Here is a 21,892-nt window from a genome sequence, read left to right on the forward strand (position 1 = left end):
ATGAAAATGGACAAATCCAGAAACATATGGAAAGAAAAAAATGCATTATGATCTATACAAATTAATTTCCCTCTGGCACCGGGTTAGAAGTGTTGTACAAATCGAATCAGGAGAATGTAGAAATAGACACGAGATTAAAGTAAGAACTTAAAAATTATATTGACATAAACCTGAGGACGTCGAGGACAAATGTCTGCAATATTGTAATGTTCTAGGTTGGAAAAATCAATGGTCAGACAGTTACTAATTGATGCGAGTGTTGGTGGTGTGAGATTGTAAACAGGGTGATTTGCAGCCCAGTCGAGCGAGAGACATTTGAAATGAGATTCTGGTTGGCCGGAGACTACATTGTGTTAACAATCACGGGGTGAATGATACAAGTAACAACAACTAAATAAAAAATGTGAATAATTAAAATTAATGTCAATTTCATTGAATTCAAAAATGTGTGTGTGTGTATTATATATATATATATATATATATATATATATATATATATATATATATATATATATATATATATATAATCATTGGATAATCAGTTGCTGGTGCAAACAAATTCTTGAATTATGTAGCACCTTATGTAATTATTTAAAATCGAACGAAGTTCATTACAGTGATTCAAAATAGGCAGCACATCCAAACTAATCGATATTCAGAAACTCAAACCTTAAAATAATTCCATGTGTGCAAAAATGAAGTTTTTATTTTCTTTTTCTTCCTCAGTTTGCACCAGATTATAGTCATTTGTAGGCTTTCTCGCTGCTTTTTGATTTGTTGTGGAAAAGAAGTGTCAGAGGCTGTTTTTGTGCACATGGGGCACGCTCTCTCGTTCGGTTACGAGTTAATCAATAAAGGGTTTTCGGAGAGGGGTGGCTTAGCACCATCATTCACTATTATTACTGACAGCCTGTAATTGATCATTGCTCAGAAACACGTAGCGTTTGACCGCATAATTGACCAGCATGAGCAACATGGGTTGGTAAAGGGGAAAAAATACTAGTCCTAAAATAGTCCTCATGTTGTTTTTAGTAGCCTACACAAGGCTACGTCACTCTAGTTCAGTGAGTTTTCCCCTCTCAAATAAAATAATTTGTTACCCTGTACTCATTCTTAACCTCGAGCCTGTACGATGATTTAAAAATATGGACTATCTGGACATTTCTTCGATCTCCAGGTAAATGATTTCTGTTTTTGGACGATATCCACACCAGGCGACTATAACTGTAAATGTCTATCAATGAAACATATCATGCATGTATTAATTAATTAATTTCAAGTGAATGCAATGTTTCCGGCTGACTGTGACGTAAAAAATCTTCTTTGGTCTTTGTCGCGCCCTGATAAAGCTCATCAAGGCAGATTATTATTTTTTTTTTATTGGCGTGATTTACAGTTGAACAGTGGGAACTCTTTGACTTTTTTTCCCAGTGAAACTATTTTTCCATAACCATTTACAAGTGGCGGAAAGATGCGAGAAACACAAAACTGCAACCCAACTAAAAATCAAACAACCCAGTGTTAGAACTGAGAAGAAACAAAGTGAACGCCTTTCCTTTCAAAAATATGCAATTCTTGCAAATTATTCACGCAATCTTATAATTACATAGTTGATTGTGATCTTGTAAGCTTAGGTTTTTCATATTGATTAATGTCTATCAAATAGCATGCCATTTCATGACATTAATTTACTGACATTTGGCATACGGAATATAGGCCTGTCTAGCGTTTTAGGAAATAGCCAGCAGTATTTTTATAGTATGTTCAATAGCTTGTTTAACACAATTTGTCAATATTGATCATTCATGCTTATTCATTTGTATTTTAAGCTGAGCAGTGATGCAGTTCTGCAGTCTGTAGATTTTTGTATTCTACCTGTTGTCATCAAACATGAGGTACTTACCATAAAGAAAATGGAGAAAAAATTAAATAAATTTAAAGCCATAGGAAGTATCACCTCGAATTGTTTACTTCATATCAGGTGGCATTGGCTTTCTAATGAGCTGCAGCAATAGCACATATTGTGACTGTTGAATAAAACACAGCAATATTACTGTTTTCAACCCTCAAAAACCCCAGGTACAACAGTGTTGTCTGTGCATGCAAACCGTAGTATTAAAAAGGTTAGAACATTTAAATTTCTTAAACTGAAAGTGTTGATGCATTATGACATAGTGAGTTGAAATTCTAATAAATACTTTTACTGCTTTTTTACATTGATGTAGACTTGCTGTAAACATCAGAAAGTCAATGTAAACTGTTAGGCTACTCTTTAGCGTGATCTAAAAGCTTAACACACTGTCAGACTAAAATCTGTAAAATATACAAATGTATGTGTAAGATGTAACGTAATTTTAAATGACAGAACTTGTGACTTAGAACTTGTGTTCTAAATATGAAACAGTTTCCTGAAGTATTATTAATGGTCAAAATAGGAATACCTTAAGGAACTGCATGACAGAATAACATTTTAAAATATGGACTAAAAATTCCTTAAAATTCAGTACCTAGCCAAGCAGATAATTAATTAATTAAGACATCCCAGGACCTTCCTGAAGCTGGGTCACCAATTGACCCTGTGACTGTCTCTATCTTAAACTTCCTGTGACTTTACTCTAAGTATTATCTTTGCAGAGCTGTAATATCCCCGGTAATCTTTACCTGACTTGAAGTCTCACGAAAGTTTAAATAATGATTTTCTCATCTTTCTTTGTTGGCCTGTGTTGTTTTTGCAGACTGTTGTTCAGGTGCTGGACCTTCAGAGCAGACAATGCAACAGCTATCACAAATGAGAAAAAAATTACACCAATGAGGCCCAGGCAAACTGTGAGTGAACTTCACAGTTTTCCCAATAGTGAGGAGTCAGGGGTTGTCAGGTGGAGGAGTCAGAAGGGTAGATGACTTTGGACAACGAGGGAGGGCAGAGCATTCACCTCACCACATGGGGCCATTGAGACATTGTGGGTTTGGGTTTTATAATACAGTAAATTTATGCATTCCCAGACATACAGGGGGAGGTTTAATTGCACCAGTTCTCTAAAGTATGGGCTGTTTTCACCAGGCTACTGTATCTCCATCTTCTGATTGAATTAAGGCCGGAATGAGTGCATTACAGATGCGGGACAGTGTATGCAATTTAGTAGGAAGTGGTATTTGTGCTTTCAGCATTTGAAGAGTGCACAGCTCACTGTCTATCATTTCTCTATTTTACTGTCTCTACTTATTTACATTGTCAAACAAAGACATGATTTAATATAATCTAATTTAATCTTCCCCAGACGTCTAGCTCTTTGCTCCTTATTCCCGAGGTGGTGATTGAGACAGACAGGTCTGTATGTTTGTTCATGGCTTGTGGGTGTTTGAGGAGAAAGTCTGCAATGCCAAATGCTACGCTTCAGCTGGGTAAAAGGGATATGCTGTCTATCGATGCTATGGATTTGATGAAAGTACAAAACAAAGTATCATGCAGCAAAACTAGCCAAGGAACCAGAAAGGGCTACACATCACATTTACAAATAAGAGAGCATATACTTATTTAAAAAAATATGTTTGTAGAACATGAATCCCCATTTTGGCGTTATAGACTAGAAACTGTTGTTTATATATTATACAGGTATTCTCTGTGATGCCATCATTTTCAAAACCCTTCTTATATTTCTGTTAAAAATTTGCTTGATTATATTTGAATAATCAGCAGCAGCTAGACTATGCAAAATATAATGGCCAAGGTTAGAAAATGTGCCCACAACTGAGCCATTTATGTTCTTTGAGATGAAAATCTGCTTTTATACGACTTTCTTTTAAGATATGTGTAATAAGATGTGCTTATTTGATGCTGCTTTGTTAGATGTTGTAAATAAAGAGGAACCATTGAATAGCAATCAAAGTATTCAGTCTATGGAAAACGTAGGGGAAAAAAGAACAAAATGCATGTATTTAAAAAACAAAAAAACAAAATATAGAGTGAAAAGGCAAGAGCTAGGTAATATATAAAATATCTGAATGTGCTGTTCATGTCAGCATAGATAAAATAATTCAAAGTTAGCAGAAATGGCCCATGGTAATATGAACAACAGTTCCTCATAGCAAAGGTGTGTACGGTGCACAACTATAAAGTTCAGACATATCAACTGGTCCATTTGATGCTGTATTGGGTGCTGGATGTTTATCAGTCTCCCAACAGACAGCCACGCAGGTCAGCCAGTGCTTTCATTCTGTTTCAGACAGACCCTTATTTCTATTGATAGTTAGCATCAGTATCCCATCTGAGAAATGAGGATGCATTGAGCAAGCCAAGCTATTGATCTTGCGCTTGTCCCTTCCTTCCCCAGAGCAAGAGGAAAGGCATGGGAGGGAAACCAAAGCTACACACTCTTGGGCCCTCTGCCAGTCTATGTGCAGAGCAGTTGGAGTCTGTCCCAAAATGCTGACCCCAGACAAATTTAGGCTATTTCTACAAAATGTCTGTGGTCACGATCAGGGCCTGTAATCTGATCCCAAATCAGTTTTTGAGGGCCGGAAGGACCGATGTGTCTGTATGCAGGGTCAAGGGAGGATAGCTGGGATGTGGCATTCAGTTCGTCGTTAGACATTTTTTGGAGTTCTGATTCTTCAGAACAAATAACCCTATATTGTCAACTGGTTAGTTGCTTCAGTGTGGACTATGTCAGAAGAAGGCTGAGCTATAGACACATGCTATATTGAGTCTTTCTGGTCCATCATAATTAATTCTGATGATCTTCCTGTGATAATATGTTTGATGTGTTGTTGTGCTAATTTGTTACATGTTTTTCTGTTTAAGACAAAAACTATATAAACCCGATGCAACAACAACAACAATAATAATAATAATAATAATGTTCTTAACAAAAGTTCTACAATATTATAACACACATTTGGCCTGTTATAATGCCAGACAAGATATGTACATCAAAGCAATTGATCATATCAAAATATGCATCATTAGTAATTTATAAACTCTTAGTATTACAGATTGATTCCACCAGTAATTTCAAAGGGAAGTTAACATGATATTTAAAAAAAACAAACAAACAAAAAAAAAAACACCGGAGTAAAGTGGCTACTGTTAAAACCCATATAAGTGTGGGGTTAAAGGACAATGTGGCTGTCCTTCAGAAAACACTGCATTCATTCCATCACAGACTCTGTTATATTCCTCTATTGTACCATCAATCATACATTTGAAAGTACAGTATGATCTATTATTTGTCCTCAAGCACTTCAGAAATGATATAGATATATCATGCAACTGAATGGCAAATAATAGTAATGGTCACTGTGCCATTGGATGTGCCTTAAGTCAATTAGCCTTATTTTGTTTTCAGTTAAAGAATGTGCAAATGACGTGAGGAGCACAAAGTCTTAAACATTAAATGGCAATAAGAAAGTCATTATATAGCCTTTATAAATGAACAAAACAATAATTTACCATTCCAACAATTACCAATAATGCTACTGAGTTTTCCTTAAATACTATTAAAGACATATTGACTATGTAAAGTAAGAAAATGCTGTTTCAAAAGTTAAATGTTAACCAGTGATAATCAAATAATAAATACATCTGACACATCATGATTTTGCAGCGCAAAGTGATTAAAACAGTTTGTTTCATTTGTTCTGGAAGTGAAAGTCTGATAATTCTTGACCCTGATATACCAAACAGTGCTGTTCTTTATGAGAGAAAAACTGACACTAACTGCATGGCCACGGACCTGCCATAGATGCGGGGCAAATATATCAGTGGGAGGCCAAAGTCTGAAGCCAAAGCAAACTGGCAAGGGCCAACAGTATGTTGGCAAAACCCAGGTAGTCATTCAGGTGCTTCATCCAGAGTCCAGATGAATGTGGTATTAGTATTATTTATTCACTGTTAAATACCAGAAACAGAAAGTATTTTTCTGGTTGTACATACTCAGCCCAGGTGGCATAGGATCATTGTAACCCACTATAAGCTTTTGAGAAGCCACACTCATATGGCCAGCAATCTGGTAAATGGTAAATGGACTGCATTTATATAGCGCTTTTATCCAAAGCGCTTTACAATTGATGCCTCTCATTCATCAGAGCAGTTAGAGGTTAGGTGTCTTGCTCAGGGACACTTCGACATGCCCAGGGTGGGAATCGAACCGGCAACCAGCCCCCAATCTTAATTTATCCCTGCACAAACATGATGTAAGTGGGTGTTGGTGTATTGAACACTTCAACTCTAACTCTTTTTTCGCTAAGCATCAGTTGAAATGTACACACTGTTCGGTCACAGGAGGAAAAGTTTTCTACAGGCGAATGATAAGTGCATTTTAGTTACATACGGTAGTATACAGTATATCCACATTCCTACTACTTTTTTGATTGTACCTTCTGCAATGGCATGTCAAGTCTGAAAGGAGTTTATTACCAGGCTGGGACAGACATCAAGCATTTTTTAATATATAAATATAATATAATATATAATTTGCTGCAGTGTATCTCCTCACTTGGCAGTCAGGCATCCAGTCTACAACATTAATCTCCTGAAAGGTCATTATATTCAGAGATTAGCTGCTTTGAAAGTGTGGACCATGTGTGGATGGGCATAAAATATGTATACCAAAAAAGTAGGCTAATTTTGAGCTACGGACACACACAATAACACACACAGTGTGTCCAAATGCAAATAAAGAACTAATAATACAAGCACAAATTATGGCACCTAACTGTACACTTTCTGTTTTAATTGGGTCTCAGAAGTGTTTATGGTGGCTTGAAATTCAAGGAATTGTACAATTTTATGTAGTGAAATGTCCAAAGGTAAATCCAAACAACAAAAGTGCTTTTAAAATGCAATGTGTTAAAATCATAATAAAGCTATTGCTTAATTACTATTGCTCAATGGTTTTGTGAGGGTGTGTAACTATACACTGCAATAGGGTGCTTGAAATAATTTTGTCAGCAATATTCAAATTCACAGATATAATTCAGTGTAACCAATAAGAAATTTGAACCACATCACATGACTATATTCATGCGACAGGACAAGACAGAAAAGTTAGTATTTCTCTTTTAATTATCTGTAATATGTTTTAAAAATGAACATTTCCAAGTCCAAGAATGCATTTGGCTTTTGAATTTAGAAGTGTAATAAAATAATAATTTTGTGTAAATAACTATCTATAAGTAATCTATTTACCTTTTTTGAAAACAAAGAAAACATTAATGTATACAGTACATGTTTCCTGAACACAAATCTGTACAAAATTATGTGATACAGTGGGTGGTAAATTTGTATTTGTATTGTATTTTGTCAGTAAATCATTTGGGTATTCAATTAAAGCTAACTTGAGTAAAATCCATTAGTTTTTAGGGGGAGTCAGATAAAAATATGGGAAGCTCTGTGTGCATTTCTGCTTTTTGACTCATCTACTCCTTGTGTTCCTGATGCAACAGCCTCCCTTCGTTTCCTACGGGTAACACTCAATAATGTCCCCTTGAAATTTTGACTTAATGTTATTTTACTCATCTAATTATTTATGTCTAGTTTCCTCAAAAGAAAATAGAGTGAATTCACATAAAGTTTGTCTGACCGACAAAATGTGCATTACAGCTACAAACATATATTCTTCCTAGAATCACAAGCATAAGTCTGAGTAGGTACAGCATGTATGTGTGTTTTATCTGAATGAAAAAATTAAACACCAAGCCTACAATAGAGAAAATTACACTTAAATAAATAAATAATTATTTATGTTGCATCAAATGAATTTGAATGGATCAGTAACACTTACTGTAAGTGGGAAAAAAAGGAATTAAAATAGGCTCTTCCTCAGCCAGTTAATGCTTCCTACTTGCTGCTTTGTCTCATGTGGAAAGACCCCCTCAGAGTCTCAGGACTGGGGGCCGAATGGGGTTATATCCTCTTAATAAAAGCAGGGGTGGTCCACTTTCATTTTATTAAATTGTTTCAGACAGTGTGGATGGTGTACCAGCCCAGCTTCCACATCAAACCCCGAAGTGCTTGGATCTGAGTCACTTCATGGTTGAGTTTTCTTATCTGTTCTCTTTATTCCCCTTGAAGTGTCTGGCAGTGTCTGTGAGTGTGTGAACCAAACTCTGCTTCCTATCTTTCCCTGAAAGAAACAGAGAAACACCAACCAGGTGCTCCAGTTGTATTCTTGCAGAGAAAATATCTAATCTCCAATCGGCTCATCTTTAATGCACACACGCATGCATGCACATGCACACACGTACACGCGCGCCCCCGCACACACACACACACACACATACACACACATCCTTTCAAAGACTTTGCTGTTTTTTTATTACTTCCTTTCCCATTGCCCACCACCCCCCGACACCACACACCTCCCCTTCTCCAGTGCTCGAAGCCTTCGCTGAAAGACCCCGGCCTATTATCCGATCTAACACTCAAACCAAGCTTTGTTTTGTCCAGATCAGAGCTCTCGTTAATATTCACAGAAAGACCCAGGCTTTCACAAGGCAGCCGGGCACACAATATTCCCCCCTTCCCCAGACCCCAGCTCTACCGAAATGCCTAAGTGTGGTCCTTCATTTGTAAACATGGAGGAGGGAGGTACACATCCTGACAAACATCTCTGACGACAAGCCACTTTGATTTCCTATTCACAGATTGGCCCTGAAGTTAAATGGTAAAAACGAATGTGCAGGCTCCAAAGCCCAAGCACTTTTGAGAACACACACTGCTGCAGAAGCCTACTCCACTTTTTAACTGAGATTTTGTTTTTAAATAAGAACGAAAAGGTGAAGTAGAAACAACATTTAGCTTGAAGCTCACAAAACAGCTCATTCTCCCACCCATCCCAGAACTCAAATCTGACAATAGAAATAATTACAGGTAGTGGCACTATTATCTATTTACCTTTCAGTTGTATCTAATAATAATAACAGCTGCCTTACAAGTTACATTGAGGGAAGTACTCAAAAAATCTGAAGAGACAACCTGATATATTTGACTCCAGCACAATTAAAAGTATGCCCTTGAACATTACAAATGAACCACGGTGTTTTCTTCTACTGGAAAGCTGACATACTGTATATCGTCATAGATCTTTAGGTACAATCAAAGATGTGATAATGACATGTATTGCATCACAGCAAGCATCGGTGGTGTTTCACACTGCATGACTAATCGGCCTCTAAAACTCAACCTTGATGAAACCAAGCTGCATCCAACTATGTTGAACTTTGGTGTGACACTAGTCTAGAAGCTATCCTGCTGACAATTTAACATAAGGGGCTTGGAGCTGTAGATTCTTCTTCAGCTACATCCGAGGGATTTGCCTGTTTTGCTCCCCTTGGTTGGAATAGATCCTCATGCTCTCTGAACTGCTACTTGCTTATCCCCCTGTATGTGTTAGCAGGCCTTGCCCTGGATTTCAGCTACTTGCCCAGTCTATAATCTACCAAAACTAGTCTCATTTCTGTCTCTTTACTGGCTACCAGACATGGATTACTTTACAGTCAACTTGGCATTGCTTCCAGGTGCTGGCCTACAAAGATGGGGCCCCTTATTTAAAGGTTATTATTAAATCTACACCTCCACTGACCTACCACAGTACAACCTCTGATCATCTAGTAGTTCCTCGCCTTGAAAGACACACATCCTTGGAATGCTCTTAAGCTTCTTGCCCCAGTAGTAGAACCAACACCCTACATCTGTCAGGGCTATAGCTTTGTTGGCCATCTCAAACACAGACTGGTAACCCATCTCTTAAATCTGCAGTACTCTTATCCAAGACTCACCCTTCTTCTACAAATGTTCAGGTTTATTGAGCTTCAGTCAGCTTGGATTACTGGTTAAATTTTTTTAATCGATTACATTTATGAGAAATTTCAGCAGTTTGTTCCATCTCAATTTCATTCAATTATTCAATATGTGTTATGGAATTATCTATGACTTGTTTTGGCATTATAGGTACTGACACTGACACTTTTTATTGTGTCACAGTGAAGTTCAGCAACTATACTGTCATTAATTGAGTCATATCATTGTTCTTTTAGATGCTCTGGATAAAAGCAACTGCTATTTTAATAAATGCACATGAAGATTTGTCATTGCTTTCCACTACAGACTTACATGACCTCTTAAATGATATGGAGGAGTGTGCACAGAAAGAACAGTATTAAACCCCATGACCCTTTGCAGTTAAATAGGTATTTACTCCCTAATACCAAATAACCAATGACAGCACAAAGCCCTCAGACCCACAGCATGCAAATAGCACACTGTTATTATCATAGGTATAATTGTTTGCTAAACCTGTGTGAAACCACAGGCTTCATTTACATGTTAATTACTGTCTTAATCCATATGTCAAGGAGGCATGCTTTGTGATGACAGTGAATCCTCACTTAAGTTAAAAGAATTCCTGCAAATAAGTATGGTAAAATCACTGTACACCCTTATTAAATTCTCCAAATGTTACAAGGTGAAATTATAAACTGTCAAATCCTTGGAAATTCAAGCAGGACAATGACAAAAGTCATCCGACACAAAAAGGTATTCTTCTCATAGGGACTACATCCTATCAATAAAAAGAACAATATAAAAATGTTTCCTGAAAGAAATTTTTCAGACAGCATTCAAGAAATTCTTGCGATTCAAATAGCTTGAGAGTGAAACATCAAAACATTAAGCAATTAATATTTGATTGAAAGCAGTGGCTCAAATCAGTAGAGGCTCATATTAATTCATATCATGGCCAAACATTAAACAATTATTTATTTGACTGAAAGTACAGGGTCAAAGTAAAGTGTCCTAAAGGGTCATGCATTGAGCCACAGAAATAAATGTACTTGAAAACCCTGAACCAAACTGATGAGAGTGTGGGGCTGAATAGATGTAATAAAGGAGAAACTGCAATCTGAAAATGAGGTTTGAAGACAATGTCCTTTTCAGGACTGACCATTCACAAAATAAGACATTCCAGAAGTACAGGCCAGAGAATGAGGTTTTCTTCCTGATTAGATCAGTGAAATGTCTCTGAGAGGACATTTTGTCATCAGTACCCAACCAATCAGCAGGATAATGAGGCACAAAGTGATTTCATTGGTTTAAAAATGAGCTCAAGACACAGGGCTCCACAATGCAACATATTTTGTTCCTGTTTATTGAGGCACACTGTTTAGGGATTCAAATGAGAGATTCTTTTCCCACGAAGTTCTCCTCCTTATCCACAGAGCAGACTGTTCAGCACAATCCAAGCCATGTCTATCACAAAAGGAGGCAAAAAAGTAAGTAAATATTACCAGAAGATAGAAAGGATGATAGGATGACACAGAATTTAATCAACAGAATGAGAAAAAAGTGAAGAAAAATATAATTTTAAAGCCAACTTAAAAAAAACAACTGTTGTGAAATTTAACTACAAAGTCTATGCATGATCTCCATTAACCAATTATAAGTACACACATGCATACACGCATGCACGCACACGCACACACACACACCCTTTCGCCTTACTTATCATTCACAAAGTTACTTCATATCTGGCTATATTAGCCTACCAATGCCTAGTTCAGACACTGCTCCAGAGCACTGTTCCACCAGTCAAATGAGACTAAAGCCGCGTTTCCACCCAAAGTACCCAGAACTTTTAGTCCCAGGAACTACTTTTCAAGGAAATAAAAGGTCCCTTGAGCCCAGTGTTGTCTGCATTTCCACCGCGGTCTAAAGACCCGCGAAGATTAGGCAAATTAGTCCACTGACGTGTGAAAAAGCGATGTCGTTGTCGGTCCATCTGTCGTATGATTTCTTCTGTAACTCCATACTACCACCGAAGTAGCCCACATTATTTTCTAATAACCAGGACAGCCCGGAGGGGTTTATTCCACTTATACAACGGGTTACCAACAATGACTATATATGGTTACTTTAGTATTTATTGATTTCTATCGACTTAATCACCTGAAATTGAAATATTCCTCACGCGGCCGTTTGGGCATATTTTACTGTTGTCAAGCAAAACTCTCGTTGGTAGTTCGACTTGGACTGTTGTTATGCAACAAATAGAATATAACAGGCCAATAGTCAGATTGTAAGTGTTTTATATATCTTCTCAAACACATTCATTATGTTTTTATGCAAACATTCACTTTCATGTCTTGACATCCAAGGCGACAGAATGCATTCACATTCCACAAATAACTGGTAACAACAGCAGAAAACATGCACATGTCGTAAACAATTTGCTGTTGAATTGATTACTTCGACTCATCGTCAGTTCCATATAGGCTAATCGTAAAATGACAAGAATAAATAGAATGAAAACTCGGACTTGCGTGAAAATTTAAATTCATATTGCAGTGGTACAGCCACCGTTTGCTTTCCTTCAAAGTTACTGATAGTGGAGCAGCGAAGTGTATCCTCTAGATGCGAACCATGCACCATAAATTAATCCATAGTCTTCCTGGTCTTTTTATGGAATTGAAGAATCGCAGAGTAAAATTATGGCAGTCTGAAAAAGCAAAAGGGACGATTACTAGAATTAACCTGTTATTTTACCCTGACAAAAAGTGCAGAAGGTGATTTCCAGTTTGCTTTTACTGTATCACCAATGTAAATTACACAGAACCACCGCATACCTCACATAACTGTATCAAACGTTTTGAGTCAGTTATAATGGGCTAACAAAGAACATCCGGAAGAAAATATTCAGTAACCGAATTAAACCGTTTAATGTTTAGGTACGTAATATACTGTCCGACCACGAATGCTTAACATTTTATAAAACGAATACTAAAGCAAGAAAACAACAGAAGAGCAAACGTTATAATCCTCGATCTTAATTTCTCATCTGTTCCAAGACGCTGGCAGGCTATAACCAAAAGTAGGCTACTGCGCCGCTTAACATACAAGTTTGAATTCAAGTTATTATTATGAAAATAAATCGGTTTGCGGCTGCAGATTTTTAAAAATGGCGGTTGAAATAAAATACTGCGAGTAGTCGACCAATCAGAAATATTCAGTGCTTGCGCCCCACCCCAAAAGTTCCGGTACTTTTGGAAAGTACTACCCCCAGAGCAGGGACTTTTTTTGTGGTAAAATAAAGTCCCCGGAACTTAATTTAGACCCTGGTCCCTGCGGTGGAAACGCACTGAGTTCCTCAAAAGGTTCCTAGTTCCTGGGGAAAGTTCCTGCGGTGGAAACGCGGCTTAAAATGCAGGTCAATATCCTATAAACACCACCTGGTTTGTAATTTGTAACAGCTACTATTGCTGCAACTGCTCTGCAAATGTTTTCCCACATTGTAGAAAGTGTGGAATTTAAAATAAATGATGTATGCATATAATCAAACAGTCATATGACTAGGTTATTTCATTTATAAGAATGGACTCATTTCTGTCAAAATTTAGCTGAAAAAGCTCTACTGTCTCCCATATCAGAAAGATTTCTCGAATAACACAGCATTCATAACTGACTGATAAAAATACAAATGAATAATTAGCATGGGGGGGGGATATGAATCAACAACTGTCTTTCCTGGGAGCCATGAGTCAGCAACTGTCTTTGCTTGTGCAAAAGAAGGGTCCCATTAGCCAATCAGACTCAAACAACATGCTCCAGATGAACCACATATTTCATCTGCTGTATCATGCATGGGTTTTATGGTGTATTTTAACTTATTCACTTACACAAGTACTTACACAAAATGTTGTTGAGATGTTTGTGTCAACCTTTATTTTTTCACTTTGTTGCCAATTATTGTATGATCTGATGACAGGTTTAAAAAAAAAATCCTATCAGAACGTTAGATTTTGACATTGTGTGAAAGTACTTTTGTTCCTTCATGGTAATACATTGAAAATACACCCATGGGTTCAATTCCCCAAGTGTACACTTTGGCACCACCTGCAAAAGTTTTTTTTTCTCAGCATATAACAAGGTCCTGTGACTGTCTGCGCTGCTCATTTAGGAGGATCCAATTCATTTAGAAGATTAAAGAGAAAAATGTACCATGCGTTTGATACAATTAGAGCCTGTCTGCCGTGTGGGCCTGTGAATGCGTTAAGGTCCAGACTGGCATGATAATAAAATTCACTCTATCTTTAGAAGACAACTTTCAACACATGTGGACCCCTTAAACAAGATGCGTGTCTGTGTGAGCGTGTGTGTGTGTGTGTGGTGGGGGGAGTGGTGTGTGTCTGTATTTGTGTGTCTGTATGTCTGTGTCTGAGTGTTTGTGTGTGTGGGTGATTTCAGAAGGATTCTCTTCCTCAAAAATTCTGCTCATGTACTTCCTGGTTTCCTTACTGCATTTTCATTAAGACCTGTTTTGTAACTGAGGCGGGAGTCATGTAGAAGAATATGCTTTGGCCTGATAAAGCATTCATGTTTTAAGTTCTCGTTGTCAATTCTATGAAAGAACTACAATTGACATGGTAGAGTTTAAAAAGCTTAAAATGCTCTACAAAATAATCTTAAAATTTGTGTAGCCATGAATAAAAACATTAACATTAATACAAAGTAGCACTTCAGTAAACTATTTCCACGCAGAAGCACACTTTAAGACAATGTTCTTTTTTATTTGAGGATCCCTATCCTTGTAAACAAATTCCTAAACATTGTGGTCTTGGTTGATACAAAAACAAAGTTACAACAAGTTACCAGTCACAGGAGAGGGCTCTGGGGCATTCTCAACAAACTACTATGAGGGACGACGCCATTTTGGAACCCCACAACACTCTATGCAGTATTGCATGAGCTTCACACCCTATCTGGGATAACTGCACTCATCAAACCAGAAAATCGGCACTCATATTAGGAAATAGCTCAGCACTCAACAAATGTGAACAAATCAAATTGGCACAGGAAAGATTCAGGTAATCAATCCCATAATCATTGCATGAGAGGGGAACACATTCTAAAAATGCAATTGTAAGCTCCTATTTATGCAGGCAAGGCATTTTTTCTGTGCGTGACATGGAACAAATGAAATTAAAACTAGTTCAGAAATTTAAAGGAAATCCTAATGCACACCATATAAAGTACAAAAATAGCTCCAGGATTATTCAGAAAAAAGGTAATTGGATTGGCAAGGCAGAGCAAATGGTGTCTTTCACCGCATGAAGTCTATAAACCATGCTTGTTCTCATGGAAAGACATCTGCAAACCTCTGACTGGAAATTTGTGCGCTTAAGAACCATTCATGGTAAAAAGGAATGCTTTTTTCTCACAAATGGATTTGAATACGAGATTTGTTGAATTTGTTCAGATGTGAAGAAAGGTGTCACTTGACTGGGAACGTTGCAAATAAATGAAGTGTTCTGATTTAATATCCTGGAGATTTTCGTGCAAAATGTGTTCAGTACTAGGGTGGTCAGCAGGGCAGGTTTCACTTCTGATGATGATATATAACTGGGCTGTCTAAGTGAATTTTATAATCCTCAGAAACTAGTGAATGCATTTTGCCGGTGGCTTCACTGATATAACTTACCTTTCAAAATTGCATTCAAAAAAGGGACAGTCTGTGACTCCTAATATAAAGGTGCTTCAATACCACAGATTGGATAAACACCTCATACTACAACACCAAATATATCATGAGATAAGAAACTTGTGCAGGAGAAAACAAAAGATGCAATTCATTCCAGTGCCTGCTTACAAGAGTTCTGTCAGGCACATTAAATATAGAAACAGCTGATTATAAATATCCAAGCCATAAATATTGATATGAAAATATAGATGCTATGTTCATAAATCAGAAAGATCACAAATTAATTAATATTAGTCATGGCTACTAGTATGCATACAAACTATATATTTTTAAAGAGAAATATCTCTCAGTGCTACCCTCAAATTCATGTTACCCCAAATTTTGCAAATATATTCATATAATCAATTTTCACTCTACATTGTTGAGAATGTGCAGATGCTTCAAGACTGATTGGAATCAGGGACATTATTAATGCTGGATAAAAAGTTGGCTATTTGTCATCAATGTACTAATTGTCAAGTATCAATTGTATTGAGGGAATGTGCGCAAAGCAAAAAGTGAGTCAACACAAGAGTTAGAGAGTAGAAAAGAGGGCTGGGGAGGAGAATACTGAGGTCGCAGGCAATTTCTCTTTGTTATCAAGTGAAATGCCTCTTCAAATATTACGATAAATCACCTTTGAATTAATCTGAAAGGAGGCAACTGCTGGGCACTGATAATGCATCAATCAATATTTAATGTTTGGACTAATTAATCCACAAGCAGGAAGTATTCTTTCAGTGACAAAAAATGAGAAAATTTTTTAAGCACAGAGTAGCTTTCATATCAAACAGAGGCAGATTGTTTTCATTGTCTTTACTTTTTTTTTTCAATAAAATGGCATTCAAAGTTTTGGAACAATGTGCAGCCATGAGAACATTTTAAAATGATCATTGAGTGCATTCCCACACATATGCTATTAGTGGTAAACAGATATTGTGACTTTAACTGTCCCCATTAGGTGTTTGCATTCATTTTGGTATCATATGTGCAGTCATGGGTATCCTGTGCTCAGACCCATTGTCAAATCTTTTAAACTAAGCCCCTGTTTGGAAGAAAATTGACACCAGGGATATGAGATAAATATTTTCCTGTTTGTAAAAGAACGTCCTTTTAATGAGCACATTCCATCCTTTGTATGCAAACGCTTGGGTCATTATGTTATCCAACATAAGTGCACTGGTCTCTTGGAATGATTTAGAAAGGATTCAAAATGCCCTGGCAAAGAAACTGACCAACAATCAGCAAACGCATTGCAGGAAACCCAACCTAGTCCACAAATCCCATCGCAGTTTGACCAAGAAGCTCTAGCTCCCCAACACAGAGCAGGTCCCATTTATGGAAGTCACACTGCAACCCCAGTCTGATTCAATGTCTCTGCTCTGACTATGAAGCCACTCTGGAGGAGCTGTCTGCACACAGAGACATGTTTACTGAGAGCTCCCTCATTACGGGGGCACTTCCCAGAGGAACTAATTACTATATTCTTCAGGAAAACCAACTGCAAAATGACAGAGGGGACACTTGACATTTGGATACCTGGAGTACGATTGCATTCAGACAATTAGGACACCATTATGCACATTGTGGGAGGCCCACAAGGTATATTTAAAGAACTGACAAATAAAAGGGCTCAGGATGAATAAGGGAACAACACACACCAGACATAATCCACATGTAGGTGCCTCCAGTTAAATACAGGCTGAATCACAGCAGAGGCATAATCATAAATACAATTTTAAGTTCATTTTTCGACACAATTAAATAAAGCTTAAATGAGAGAAGGTACATGATTTTTCTGTTGTCTCTTAAAACTCTTTGCTGACCATAATACAATTGTTTGATCAGTTACAAAATTAAGTAAATTACTTTCCAAACAAATTCCACTGGATGAAGGGTGCACATGAAATTGTATTAATATAAGTAACCTCAACCTGAAACTTGACCTGTAGAATTTTGATGGATATTTCTGTCAATCTTAGAATATTCCGCTACACTGTCCCTGCAGTGTTGCATTTTGCACCATGTATTTTTAATTGAATTTTTATATTTAGTATTTAAAATATCTTGGCTTCTTTAATAAAATAGTCTCTCCTTCTGTATGTGTGTGTGTGTGTATGCATGCATGTGTGTGCGGGTGTGGTGTGTGTGTGGGTGTGTGTGTGGTAAGTGAGCATGTCTGTAGTCAGCACATTCACTACTTATTCCATAAGAATGACATAGCCACAACATTCCTGCAGAGAGGCTCAGGATGTGGTCAGTGTGCCATGGGAGTGAACAATTTTCCCCAAAAGTGATCTGGGATCAGTATTCTTTCTCCCTTATCATGTGTAGGGTGCAGATTAAGGGTAGGTCACCTGACCCTGGACTGATTGTTGGTGGCTGAAAGATTGGAGATGAGGGAGGACAGTGGAGGAACAGCAGACACACTACAATCCCAGGCTACATCCCCCACACAGTGTGTGTCCAGAGTGTTACAGTGACCCAGGGGCTACATGTTTCCAAACACTGATAATTAAATACATGTGTCGCATCACATATGGCGAAAAGGTAAGCCCCTCCATACAGTTCCATTCAGTGTCTCCTCAGCCAAAGTGAGCACTCTGTGCTTCTCAGATGAAGAAATGTATTTGTTATTATCAATGTGCTCTCTTATTTTTTAATCAAAGTGATTCAAGCTTCTATAAAAGGTAAATGATGTTAGCAATGCATTTGTTTCTAAATATCACCATGATATTTTGTTTGCGGTCATGAAAGGCCACCACAAAAAAAAAAAACTGGAAGACAAAGATCAAAGATCAATGATCAATGGGCCCCCAAAAAGACAAAACATTTTTCAACAGAAATATGAAGCAGCAATTCTAGAACAGGCTAAATTTCAGTTTGTAAACGATAATGATAATGACTGATAACTGCTTGGGACGCTTCAATAAGATTTCATAGAATGATTCTGCATATTATTTCAATTAAATTCATGACAGTTATTTATGACATTTCCTGTTGGCTGCTTAGTCTGAGTGTAATAACCCCTACTTGTGATGCAATGATGTTACATCATGTCTGGTTAAACTGAAATGCAATTTTTCCTTGATGGCTGGCATTATAACTCTGACAATAAGAATATGAAAAGCCACTGGTCAGTGGATAGGACCAGAAAAAACATCATATGAATATGGGGTCTGAATCCCCCTGAGAATTTAATAAATATTTAATATTGAATAAATAACATTGAACACAAATTATTGCCATTTTCTTTAAAATTGCCATTTTTTCATATACTGTGCATAATTATATGTGGAATATGGTGCAATTCATATAATTTTATGCTCCTACATAAGAAATTGCTGTATTTAAAAAAATATTTAAATGTAGCCATTTACGTATACATTCTGTATTACTTTTTCTGCAGGGGTGATCAAGTGTACTGATTCTGTGCGGATGCATATGAATACGTTGGGCATATTTACAGAGCAATCTGTTTGTCAGCAAAGGCAATGGAACATGGAGTTCCCAGTCTGCCACTGAACCTCATGCAGTTATTTACACTCACAGAAAACCCTGCAGAACCAATATGTGGAGCAATAAAGCTCAGGCCACAGTCACTTGCAAATAGAAAAAAATCCAGGGGGGCTGAGGCACTTTTTGCTCTTCAGTTACTTTAGGATACAATGGAGGGCTGTATTGGGGGCTTCAGTGGGTCAGCAATTGCACATATTCAATTAGTCATGCTCGTTTAAAAAAGCAAGGGTTAAGACAAACTGAAATGAAAATGAGTTGTTGGAGAATGGAGGGACAGGGGGACAGGGGCACTGATTTAGAGGTATCTACTACCCTTACACAAAGAGCAAAATATAACACAATCCAAAGTGTTAAGCATCTGGAGGAGCAAACAGGAGAGATCCATAGTGCATTCAATAATGTGGGCAAAATCACTGCAAAGCTGCATTTGATCTATTCTATCTAAACATGTGGAACTTTTTTGTCAAAAACCAAAATGCCACAGTACGATAAGCCCATGAACCTAGATCACAATATATGCTCTCAACTGAATTTTTCATTCAGTAGTTATATTCTTTCAACCTGTCTACCGTGTCTGTGTTGTGTACCCATAGAGAAAAACCACAGCAATGTGACAGAAAGCAAATGTAGCTAGGCCAACACACAGCTGGAAGAAAGTCACAGGGCAACAGCAGGACGGGTAGCAAAAGAATGTAACTCTTGTCGTCTTTTTTATTTTTTTTGTTTTTTTAAGCTAAGTTTTCAGTGGGTGTAGAAGACATGTCAGCTTCCGGGAGGGGCTTCTGGGAGTAGAGTCTGAATCACTAAGGGCCTTTCTGGCTATACTGCCACATCCTCCCGAACGGATTAATCTCAAGTTTATTGCTGCACACTGGACACATTCCCAGCACTGCATCTGCGCCACTGCTCTATCACAGATAATTTAGGGACAGCATTTGACACACTGAAACCACCTCCTTGTTGCCAACTAGTACACTTATATATGAGATAAACACATCCCATGCAAAACAACAGTTTAGATGTGTAAAGGAAAATGGAAGAAAATGTTTTGTAGTAAGACTGCATGATATGGATAAAAAGTTATGTTGCAAATTTATTTTGTAAATATTTCCACAAATGATTAGGCTTATAGGCTTACATATAACATATTTGTCTTTGATGCTACCAACATGATTTGAAAAAATAATAATTATTTGTAGTTTTACTTTACTAATACTGCTTTTTCCACCATTGTTTTGTAATGGTGAAATAAAAACAAACCAAAAAATAGTTAAGCTTATGTAAGAGTGTTTTTATGTGCTGTCCTCAAGAAAATAAATTTACACTAACTTCATAGTTTTCTTTGTCAGTCAATGAAAGCCATTACCAGTCAGATGTTAGTTAACTTCTGATAGATGATGGTAGATTTCTACTCTTCTACATAGAGATGATTACGAAGGTAGACTATAACTGGTGCTCCACTGACAAACTGTTGCTCAAATTTATATAATGTCAGCAGCTGTAAATGGATCCATTTTCACTTGCAGTCGTAGCCAGCAAGCTACCTGCTAGGGGGAGACTGGCTGATGTAACCCTTTTTCATATTTCTCTGGCTTAAGGTGACTTATCTAACATATCCCAACATGAATTCATATTCACTATTTCCTGTTTTCAAACCTTTCCCAATTGGAAGTAATTTGTCTCTGAAAAGCAAGGCAGAAGGTGGTACTGGACAGCATAGAAAAGGTGCATTAATTCTTAAGACAAGATTTTAGGTGAATGTTCAAAACCTGAGAATCAAGAGAAGACATTATATCATTGATGTGATTGAATAAATTGACTAGGCATGCTCCCTTCTTTTGTTGACATTGCTTTGAGGCACTGTTTGTGTGGAGCTTTGCTTTAAAAGACATCAATTTCTTTTCAAGTAAAAATACCCCAAAACAACAGAAGAATGCTTTTATCACTAAATGTGTAATTTACACAAAATGTTCTTCTCTGACACTAATTTTGGAATAAATGTGAATGCTACGTAACCATGAAAAATTTTCCTGTGGTCCATAATTTCAGGAGGAAGCATGTGATTGGCTGTAATGAGAGTAATTTTCTTTGAATGGAAGGAGCAACTCATAGACTATTGTGATTCAAATATTGCAGACATCCATTTCACAATAACAATAATTTTACAACTTATTGTTCACTTGACTTTAAAAAACTTAAATTACTGGTGTGACTTTAACATCGATACATTCTGTTATGTCACAAGACATAGCAACATATAACCCCCTACCCAAGGGTTGCCGACTCTCATGCTTTTGGTATGAGACACAAACTTTCAGGCTCTATCTCATAGTCTCACGATACTTTAAACAGATCTCACGGCAAATAGAAAGAGCGCAACTGAAAACAAAACCACCTCCCTGATAATTGGTTAAATGACCCCCCCCCCCCCCCTTCCACCTCCAGTCCATGATCAGAACCACAACCACCACCACCACCCCTCTGCTTCGCAATCACAACCCCCCCACCACTCCCCCAGTCATTGAACACAATAAATATCACTCCAGCCAAGTGACCAAAGTTGCCAACTCTGCCCCTATTACTCATTTGGCCTCAGCACAATTAATTCTTCTACATCCTTCAGGTCCGCCAAAACAATCTGAATTCCTACAGGAGAACTTTTTATTTTTATGGGGAAAGGGGTTCTAAATTACATGTGTGATGAGTTTAAAAAAGACCAGATTACTTTAGAAGACTAAATTCTCCTTCTCCCTGCAGTCCACACCTTGTGTCATTTGTCCATGAAGGACCGGCATACATTGATCAGAGGCTCATAGTAGCTGCAGGGTTGGGGGGAGACAACAGTACTTTTCATCTATTATGGA

The 21,892-nt window shown here is 37.4% G+C and overlaps 2 long non-coding RNA genes across 5 annotated transcripts in view; both read left to right on the forward strand.

Annotated features, from left to right (window-relative positions):
* The window catches only part of LOC135255071 (uncharacterized), a 52,719-nt gene that overhangs the window by 5,502 nt on the left and 25,325 nt on the right, over positions 1-21,892 (forward strand). Inside the window, exons 1-4 of one of the 4 annotated variants that reach the window (XR_010330064.1) lie at positions 553-1,177; positions 2,736-2,826; positions 3,279-3,328; positions 4,332-5,590. This is a non-coding gene — a long non-coding RNA (uncharacterized LOC135255071). Of the gene's footprint in view, positions 1-552; positions 1,178-2,735; positions 2,827-3,278; positions 3,329-4,331; positions 5,591-21,892 lie in introns of those variants that run through there. The other 3 variants (XR_010330062.1, XR_010330065.1, XR_010330063.1) reach the window with 3 other exon arrangements.
* Positions 12,217-13,198, forward strand: LOC135255072 (uncharacterized). Its single transcript, XR_010330067.1, has 2 exons — positions 12,217-13,071; positions 13,105-13,198. It is a non-coding gene; the product is annotated as an uncharacterized LOC135255072 (long non-coding RNA).

Source organism: Anguilla rostrata, chromosome 5 (genome assembly GCF_018555375.3).
Source record: "Anguilla rostrata isolate EN2019 chromosome 5, ASM1855537v3, whole genome shotgun sequence".
Taxonomy (NCBI): Eukaryota; Metazoa; Chordata; class Actinopteri; order Anguilliformes; family Anguillidae; genus Anguilla; species Anguilla rostrata.